The sequence below is a fragment of the Theropithecus gelada genome, chromosome 7b (assembly GCF_003255815.1).
Source record: "Theropithecus gelada isolate Dixy chromosome 7b, Tgel_1.0, whole genome shotgun sequence".
Taxonomy (NCBI): domain Eukaryota; kingdom Metazoa; phylum Chordata; class Mammalia; order Primates; family Cercopithecidae; genus Theropithecus; species Theropithecus gelada.
The window spans coordinates 72,260,574-72,271,072 of record NC_037675.1 but is presented as its reverse complement, the minus strand read 5'-3'; the positions used below and the strand labels follow the sequence as shown (position 1 = coordinate 72,271,072).

The 10,499-nt window shown below is 43.7% G+C and overlaps 1 pseudogene; it reads left to right on the top strand.

Annotated features, from left to right (window-relative positions):
• Positions 1-4,561: 4,561 nt before the first annotated feature.
• Positions 4,562-10,499, top strand: part of LOC112628404 — a 19,388-nt pseudogene continuing 13,450 nt past the window's right edge.

The following is a 10,499-nucleotide window of genomic DNA, read 5'->3' as shown; positions in this document are numbered from 1 at the left end:
TTTTGAACTTCCCAGTCACCAGAACTGTGAGAAATACATTTCTGTGGTTTATGAGCCATTCAGTGTGTAGTATTTTGTTATGGCAGCCCAAATGGACAACACACCCACGCTTTCCAAACCCTGAATCCACAGGGTATGTGTGCTGCTTCTCTCTCTGCTTTGCTCGGGGAGAAAAGAACTCTCCCCTCTATAGAGAACCCCTGGGAATCCCCTCCCCTGGAGGTTTCCGGCTGCTTGCTTTTGACTTTAATTTCTCGTCTCTCACATGCAAGTAAGGAAAACAATACTGGGTTAACATTTTCTAAGCTGTACAACCTTAGGACAGTGCCATTGGAAGGAAAATAGGCTAGAAATCAGAAAAGATGGGCTTGATTCCTATGATTTCAGTCAGATCTTTGCAGGCACTGTTTGTCAGCTCACGTCATCTGTGGGCACTTAGAGCTCCTTGAGTAAGAAGTACTGCCTTCTATAAACATCTCTGCATCTGGAGACTTATTCCTGGACATTGCTAATGAGTCAGTGAAAAAACTCCAAATGATCTATGTATCAATTTCTGTTTTACACTTTCAGTTTATACAATAAATGAGAAAAAGGGCTAAGCTCAATTTGCTGGAAGTTGACAGTCCATTTTTATTTTGAAATCATTGTTGGTAAATTTCGTACCAAAGGAGAGGCTTACAGCAAGAGAGTGGAAATGAAAGCAGAAATGAGAAAGCTTATATAGTTTCAATTTCCATGACTCTACAAACATTGATCAATCAACAATGCAGCTCATCCAGGAAAACCAAAACACTTTGTGGTAGGCAGAATTCTAAGCCTCTAAGGTTTCCTGCCCCTGGAATCCATGAGCCTTCTTCCATTTACTCAATCAAACACCAACCTAGGTTCTGCTGTGAAGGGATTTTGCAGATGTAATTAAGGTCCCAAGATAGGGAGATTGTCTAGGTGGGCTTGATCTAATAGCGCGAGCCCTTTAACTGAGTCTGGAGGTCAAAGACAGAAAAAGTCAAAGAGGTTTGAAGCGTGAGAAGAATTCAACAAAAGGGAGATTCTCTATTGCTGGCTATGAAGATAAAAGGACCAGGTGGTAAGAAATGCGGCAGTTTCTAGGAACTGAGAGTGGCCCCCGGCTGACAGACAGCCAGGAAACAGGAGCCTCAGTCCCCTAACCACAAGAAACTGAATCTATGACAACCAGAATGAGCTTCGACAAGGCCCTTGAGCTCCAGATAAGAACACTGCCCAGATGACATCTTGATTTAGCCCTGTGAGAAGTTGAGTAGAGTCATGCCTTTTCCAGTTTTGGGGGAAAACCTGTAAAGTAATGAATGGGGAGTTGTTTTAAGGGGATAAATTTATGATGATTTAGCATGCAGCATAGAACTAAAATCCACGCTTCCTGAATGGTTTTAAAGCCTCTTAGCCTAACCCTAAGACCAAAACCCAACCTCCTTCAAAGAGAAGCCTGCCAACCTGTGAACCAAATCTATCAGACAAGCGTCTTGTGATTCAAAGTATAACCCACGGCACGACAGCGTACACACGGCCTAAGAAATGCAGCATCTCAGGCCCCATCTGGATCTACTGAATCAAAACCTTCATTTTAACAAATCACCTGGTAACTTGTATACACATTAAAGCGTGAGAAGCATCCGTTAGCATTTTAATTCAGAGCTGGAGATCTGGAATCAGCAAAACCTGTCTTCCCAACCTGGCTCTACAGTTTTACTAGCTATGCGGACTTAGACAACTTGCTTAACCTCTCTGAACTTCTATTAATCGGTAAAATGGAGCAGATAATAATACTTACTTTATAGAGTTGTGGTGAGGATTAAATGGGACAGTATGTAAAGTGCTTTAGCCCTGCCTTTTGGCCTGTCGTTAGCCTGGCAAACAGTAAGGGCTTAATAAATTGTGGGTTATTATTGGATTGGGCACTAACGGCATCAGTTGAATGTAGAGGGAGCAGGTAAACCGTATCTGTTGGAAACATGCAGGATCACTGTAGCCGGCATCCTCATCTGATGAAATATGTTGTCACGCGGCTCCTCAGAGACTGCAAAAGGTTGTGACCTTGGTTTTCTAGCTAACACCAGGCTGGGTCAGCCATGCCATCCCATCCCAATGCCTGTAATCATCTGTGTATCCCCCCACCCTCTCCCTTGTCAGCATTTAACCTCACTGGGCTTGACCTCACTTAGCTAATGAGATCTGGCCAGAAACCATGGAGATGGTTGTCAGCAACTCGGGACAGGTGGTATCTCCGAACACCAATAGCAGCTCACTCCACAGAAAAGATGAAGAGATGTGCCAGGGGCAGAACACAGCCTGTTTAGCTGTTTTAGCAGAAATCTAAGGTTCTTCTTTTTGTTGGAGGGAATGATGGCAATGGTGACAATGGTGTTGGTATTACTGAGTATAAGAACGAATGCATAAATCAACAGTGACAAATGACTAATACATAAGCGAGAGAGCATTTGTGATCAATTCTGCAGAGGCCCGTTCCCCCTCCTGGTGGTTTCTTTGTTCTTGGCAAAGACTCCTCTCACTTGCTTTATTTGTCAGCCTGAGCCAAAGCAATCTCTATAGTTCAATATAAATAATGAGGGTGATATTGATAATAACAATAGCTCTCATTTACTGAGTGCTCCAAGTGCCAGGCACTCTTCATATATTATTTATACTCCTTATAACAACTCTTTGAGGTAGACATTATTATGTTCCTTTTTAGCCAAGGAAACAGAAGCCTCAGAGAGGTTAAGTGGCTTGCCCAAGTTTACACAGCAGATAAGATAGTCTTGGATTCAAACCTGAGTCTGTTTGACTCTGGTTTCTTCACTTTATCTCTGCAACACAGCTGTCTTCCTTGACTGGGCTCTTGGCCCTTTGCCTGGACACTGTATCTGGGCCTTCGACGCTACTGCCCAGTCAGCTCCTGAGCTACCTTGCTCCTGTCCTTCCAGGTTTGCACCGCTTTGGCTTCTGTCTTTGCTCAGCTCCTCACCTGTCTGGCCCCTGGAAACATACGGCGTTCACCTATTTCTTGTCGATCTACATGGTTCTGCCCACAGGTTTTTTTTGTTTGTTTGTTTGTTTGTTTGTTTTGAGATGGAGTCTCACTCTGTCACCCAGGCTGGAGTGCAGTGGCGCCATCTCGGCTCACTGCAAGCTCCGCCTCCCGGATTCATGCCATTCTCCTGCCTCAGTCTCCCAAGTAGCTGGGACTACAGGCGCCCGCCACCAGGCCAGCTAATTTTTTGTATTTTTAGTAGAGACGGGGTTTCACCGTGTTAGCCAGTATGGTCTCGATCTCCTGACCTCGTGATCCGCCCGCCTTGGCCTCCCAAAGTGCTGGGATTACAAGCGTGAGCCACCACGCCCGGTCCTTGCCCATGGGTTTTCTAATCTCACTGCTCATAAACATGCTTGCTGGGCCTGACTCATGAAGGAGTAGCTTGATGCTCCCAGATTCTGGGTAACTGTCCCTCATTCTAGACCCTCCTGCCTCACGAGTAGAGTTTCCCCTATCGTCCAGCCTGACTCACCATTGAAGAAGAGTGTTTCCTGCCTGTGTCAAGAGAAACCAGCCATCCGGGTTCTTCTATCTGCTCCTGCTGTGCTCTGCCTTGAATACTCTTCCTTTCTTTCAAAACCACATTCTATTGCCCAGCTTATACCTGACTCAAAACCCAACTTACTGCCCACAGAATAAGACCTCGACCTGGAATTATATCCTATTACTATCTGGCCTCACTGACCCTTTCAAGTTCCAACCTTATTTTCCAGCCAATTGTTTCCCTTCCTTTCTCTGTGATTTTCTGCTGGGCCTTTTCTCCTGCTCTTCTCTGCCAGGAATGCTCATTTCCTCTGTGCTAGTTCAGGATCATCCAAGATCTAGCATAAAATCCATCTTCTTTACCAAAAATGGCCCTAATCCTCCCAGCTGGAAACGGTCTCTTCCTTTCATTGATCTACTGTGGCACTGTATCTAGTGACACTTAACAATTTTCTACATTTTGCCACAGTTAATTGTATACATACTTTTCCTCCCCTTTTACACTATAAGGTCTCTGAGAACAAAAAGCATCTGATTTTTTTTTTCTTTTTTGAGGCAGAGTGTTGCTCTGTTGCCAGGCTGGAGTGCAGTGGTGCAATCTTGGCTCACTGCAACCTCTGCCTCCCGGGTTCAAGCAATTCTCCCACCCCAGTCTCCTGAATAGCTAGGACTACAGGCGGACGGCACCAAACCCGCCTAATTTTTGTATTTTTAGTAGAGACAGGATTTTACCATATTGGTTAGGCTAGTCTCAAACTCATGACCTCAGGTGATCCGCCCACCTCGGCCTCCCAAAGTGGTGGGATTACAGGCACTAGCCACTGCGCCCAACCTATTTTTTTCTTTTTGATGGCCTTACAGTGCCTAGCAAAATGACTTGCTCACAGTAAGTGCTTGATATAAATGTATTAATCCATCAGCTGGATGGATGGATGGATGGATGGATGGATGGGAAGGAAGTTATAGGAATTGAGATTCTGGCTGAGCTTTTTCAGTCAGGTAGCCATGACAGGAGAAAGGCTTCACCTTTCAGGTGAGTGTATGGTCATAATCACAGAAGGAAAAGAATAGCTTGATCCGTAGCTTGAACCAGTTAACCATGCTGCCAATAAAATCAAGCCACATGTGTTTACCATGTTTTATGTTTACCAGGCTGCATCAGTAGGATGCTTTAAAATACGGGACAGAAATCCCAACTCAACCTCAAACTAACTTTTATCATAAAGAAATGTATTGGCTCCAATACAGGACGTCAAAGGCTGGGTAGGATTCAGGACTGGTGGATCCAGTGGCTCTTTCCAGCTCTCTGCTGTGCTATCCCCAATGCTGACTTCATTCTGGGGAAAGATCCCTGGGTTTTGGAAGGCTTCCAGTAGTTGCTGGGTTAATTGCTTCCCTTTTCACCTCCTACAAACTTCCTGTGACTCTTTCTTAAGGGTAAGAAAGCATATTTTCCAGAAGTGCTTAGAAAACTCTTTATGACTCATCGGTCCCAACTGGCCTTGGCCTGCCTATCCCAGACCCATTCACTAGAAATGGGGATGGGGATGGGGTTCACATCACTCAGGACCCACCCTAGAGCTGCAGTAGAACCTGTGATGGAGAGTCACTCCAACACCCCTTATACAGCAGACAGTTTTATGGGGGCCACTCCAATGGAAGGTTGGCTCTTATGACCTTCTCATTTTAGACACACAGTAAACAATGGAAAACATGTCATGCAAGATATCTCATTGTCACGGATCTTACAATATATCTCTTGCCTAAGAGTCTTTCAGTGTTTGTTGTGCAAATCCATTGGTTAGTCAACAGGGTTTATGGAACATATGCTGTTTAGATAGAGTTATTCTAAGCACTGTACAAAGTTAGAAAAACAAGACAATGCAGCTACTTAAAAAAATTTTTTTTTAGAGGCAAGGTCTTGCTATGTTGCCCAGGTTGGCTTCACACTCCTGGGCTCAAGCAATCCTCCTACATCAGCCTCCTTAGTCACTGGGATTATAGGTGTGTGCTGCACTGCCTGGCTTATTTATTTGTTTATTTTAACAGTAGAATGAGCATTGAGGAAAGTAGTTCTCTTCTGTTAATTCCGCTCAATTATTTTCCAGAGTGTAGAAACTGCTTGATTTCCTTCCTCCTTTCATTGTCCCCTCTTATTCAGCTCTCTCTTTCTTGTCACTAATTTTCTCCTTTCTTATTCTTTCCTCATTTCAGGAAAGCAACACATAGCAGAGATTAAGAGTGTAGAATCTGGAGTCAGATTTCTTGGGTGGGAATTCTCACTTTGAGTTCTAGCTGTGACTTTCCAGCCACTACTTCATTTCTCTAAGCTTCTTTTCACTGGTAAATCATAGCTAAACATTATGCCTACCTCCTTGGGTTATTCTTGAATTTTAAAAATGATGCACATTAAAAATGATTACTAATGGTTAATGATTTTAATTTTCTTCTTCATCCTTTTTAAATTGTGCCACATTTTGTGTCCTGTTCCTCCCTCCTACATCCCACGGTAATAAGCTGATAGAAAATAGTCAGAAATAGAGTGCACAGAATCAACTTCCTAGTGAGAAATGGAATGGAACCATTTCAGTTCCTTCTCTTTTCTTCATTATACTTCGAGTATTTAAAGAGTGCTATGTGAATACATTTAATGCAAAGATGGAAATGTACAAAACCAGTTGAGAGGAACACATATGTGGTACATATGGAAGCGGAAGTATGAATGTTCTGTTCTGCATAAGAATCCCCTAGCTCTCAGTTCCAGCTTCAGCGAGGCCTGGTTTGTTCAATTGGTTAGAGCACCTTCTGATGTAACCAAGATCATGATTTCAGTTCCAGAATGTGGTGAGCCTACTTTATCTATTTGATGGCTACAGCCTGCTCCCCTGAACCTGGTCAGCCATCTGTACATGCATCCATTGTTCAGAAGATGATCAATCAGAGGAGCCTGGTTGAAGCAATGCAAATCGATCATCTTACTAGAAAACAACACAACAGAAATTATGTACTCTCATGGTGGTGGGTTAGTTGTGTGATGTTTGTACATGAAGAAGGTATAGACCATGACATCATTACAGAGTTCATGGAAAACAAATAAGTTTGAGGCTATAGGTCCCACAGCAACTGACAGCCTATAAAAAAGATTACTGCTATGTCCCTTGTTTAATGCCCCCAGCTCTTCTTAGAGACCATTTGGAGAATAACTGCCTGTTCCTCTAGACTAGACTTAATTGCTGAAAGTATCTCACATGGGAAGATTTTCCTGACATCTCATTCTCCTCTTCTCAACTTAATTTCTCTCCAACCTCCACCCCTTCTAGAATTATGTGCTCTCTTTACTATGCTCCTTTTATGTCATATCACGATGGTTACTATCATATGGTTACTACATATCATATGGTTACTATATAACATAACATGTTATGGCACTGGGTGCCATAATACCCAGTCTATGTTATGGAATGGGTGGCTTAAACAACAAAAATTTATTTTCTAACATGTCTGGAGGCTGGAAGTACGAGATCAAGGTCCCAGCATGGTCAGGTTCCTGTAAGGACTCTCCCCTTGGTTTGTAGATGGCTGCCTTCCCTCTGTGTCCTCTCGTGGTGGAGAGAGAGAGAGACGGAGAAAGAGACTGCAAGCTCTCTGCTGTCTCCTCTCATAAGGGTACTGATCCCATTATGAGGACTAATACGGTTTGGATGTTTGTCCCATCCCAATCTCTTATTGAAATGTGATTCTCAGTTTTGGAGGTGGGGCCCGGTGGGAGGTGATTTGATCATGGGGGTGGATCACTCATGAATGGCTTAGCACCAGCCCCTTGATGATAAGTAAGCTCTTGCTCTGAGTTCACGTGATATCTGGTTGTTTAAAAGTGCATGGAGGCTAGGTGCGGTGGCTCACGCCTATAATCCCAGCACTTTGGGAAGCCGAGGCAGGTGAATCACAAGGTCAGGAGTTCAAGACCAGCCTGGCCAATATAGTGAAACCCCGTCTCTACTGAAAATACAAAAATTAGCCGGGCATGGTGGCGGGTCTCTGTAGTCCCAGCCACTCGGGAGGCTGAGACAGGAGAATTGCTTGAACCTGGGAGGTAGAGCTTGCAGGAAGCCGAGATTGCGCCACTGCACTCCAGCCTGGGCGACAGAGTGAGACTCCATCTCAAAATAATAATAATAAAAATGAAAGTGTATGGCACCTTCCTCCTCTCTCTTGCTCCCACTCACACCATGTGATGTGCCTGCTCCTCTTCCTTTCTGCCGTGATTTTAACTTCCTGAGGCCCTCACCAGAAGCAAATGCCAGCTCCATGCTTCCTGGACAGCCTGCTGAATGGTGAGCCAAATACCCCTCTTTTCTGTATAAATTATCTACAACTTCATGTATTTCTTAATGACAACACAAGAATGGCCTAGTACAAGAACCTACCCCGCAACCTCATCTAAACCTAATTCCTTCCCAGAGGCCCCACTTCCAAATACTATCACATTGTGGGCTTGGGTTTCAATATATGAATTTGGGGGGACACGATTCAGTACATAACAGTTACAATTCTTTTTGAGGCAATGCATGTTCCTTTAATATGAGTGATATCCATGTAACATGGAAGTCACATTGATTCATACATTATTTTCCTGGCAACTTAATATCAGGGTAAGCTTTTCCACATTTGCAGAAAAAGCCTTAGCCATGTATGAATACCTTCAGAATAGACTGAAACTGATAGTGCAAGTTCTGCTTGGTTTAATAGCTTTGAGTTTTGTTGCCCTTTCCACCAGTTAAACTATTCGGGGAAGCTAAGAGTATAATGATGGAGTTGTGAAAATATTTCCCTCTATAGACACACTGAACAAAAGTAAGAGGCTACACCACGGATCATTCAAAAATTTTGAAGAAATTGATCTAGACGCTGTTAAATGAAATTTGGCCTACAGCTGCCTCTGTATATATTTTAAGTCTGGCCTAAAGGTTTCCCCATACACAGTGGACTGTAACCTAATTTGATGCATAAACAGACTGGTAACTGAGTCTCAGGCAATCACAGCAGCCAAATTTCAGTTAACCACAGGCAGCCAACTGTTCAAACCAGGTTCAAATAAGGCAAAGGCCCAGCTGTAGCCAATCCAGCCATTTCTGTACTTCACTTATGCTTTCTACAGGTCACTTTCCTTTTTCTGTCCATAAATGTTGCCTAATAAATGTGGCATAAATGTGGCAGCCCTGGAGTCACATTTGAGTCCTGTTTGTGTTCTGAGGACTGTTCGATTCAGGAATTTTTCTTTACTCAATTAAACTGTGTTAAATTTAATTTGCCTAAAGTTTTTCTTTTAACCAATGGCATCAGATGTGGGATCCAAAGTAGGAAATTAGCTGGGTGTGGTAGCACGTGCCTGTAGTCCTAGCTACTAGGGAGGCTGAGGTGGGAGGATCACCTGATCCCAGGAGTTCGAGGCTGCAGTGAGCCGTGATTACACCACTGCACTCCAGCCTGGGCAACAGAATGAGACCCTGTCTCAAAACAAAAAACAAACAAACAAAAAACAACAAAAAAAAATCCCACAAAGTAGACCTTCTAATGACCCCCAGGAGGATGCAGCGACCAAACGAGGTGCCAGCTGGGCCCATTGCATCCACTGCTCTCTTGCAGCCACTGGGGATCCTGGACAAGTTCTCTCTTAGATTCTGAGGTGCCACAAATTTGTGTTTTGAGCTATCTGAGTTTGAGCAAATTTTTTATCTGGATTCGGTTCGTAAATCACAATAAAAACTGGACTCGGTCCAGGATTGAATCAGATTCAATAGTTAACTGGATTGGATCCAGTTAGAGGCCTCAGACATCTGACTGGGTCAGGCGGAAACTGGCGGTAAATGGCAATTAGCGCAGGGGGTATGAACTCCACTTTTGGGAATTTGCAGAGATTTTGTGTTCTATCTCCTTTGTTTCTTTTTCTTACACACCTGGGTAGGGAAAAATCACTGGCTAACTTGGCCAAGGGGATCTTAGAGCCAAAGCCAGGAATCAACATAAAAATGAGATCCTTAATTTTTGAAGAACTGAGTCCTCCCCTTTCCCGGTATGCCTGCCTTTATGTATAGTATGTAAGTATTAGGCACCGGAAGCAGCACATGCTTACAAAAATGGAGAAACTTTACTAAAGATTATTTAAAATTATGGTGGAACATTCAAATGAACAACATTGTACTTTAAGAAGTGCATTTAAAAATGGGGGCTCCTGAATTAGGTTCCCCAGGGATGCCTATTGATGTGCAGAAGCTTCTAAAAAAATTTTCAAAATTTGTTTTGCCTCTTTTAAAGACTCTTTACAAAAGACAAATAAAGATCTTAAATGACTAATTGATAAGGGAAATAGAATCTACTAACATTTTGGCTTAGTTACTATCCTGCCCCAAGGTGGAAAGTAAGCCAAATAAAGTGCTTATAAAAGGTAGGCCCTCCGGTAAAGTAGGCTTGTTTCTCTTTTTCAAAGCTATCCATGCTGAGTTCAGGCATAGAGAACACTTTCCCTGTCTTCTTCATTAATGGGCTCCACTTTAAACTCAGTAATTTAGCTAAGATACAGAAGCTAGGCCAGGCGCTGTAATCCCAGCACTTTGGGAAGCCAAGGCGGGCAGATCACGAGGTCAGGAGATTGAGACCACTCTGGCCAACATGGTGAAACCCCACCTCTACTAAAATACAAAAAAAATTTGCCGGGCATGGTGGTGCGTGCCTGTAGTCCCAGCTACTCGGGAGGCTGAGGAAGGGAAATCGCTTGAACCCAGGAGGCGGAGGTTGCAGTGAGCCGAGATCGCACCGCTGCACTCCAGCCTGGCAACAAAGCAAGACTCTATCTCAAAAAAAAAGAAAAGAGGCCGGGCGCGGTGGCTCAAGCCTGTAATCCCAGCACTTTGGGAGGCCGAGACGGGCGGATCACGAGGTCAGG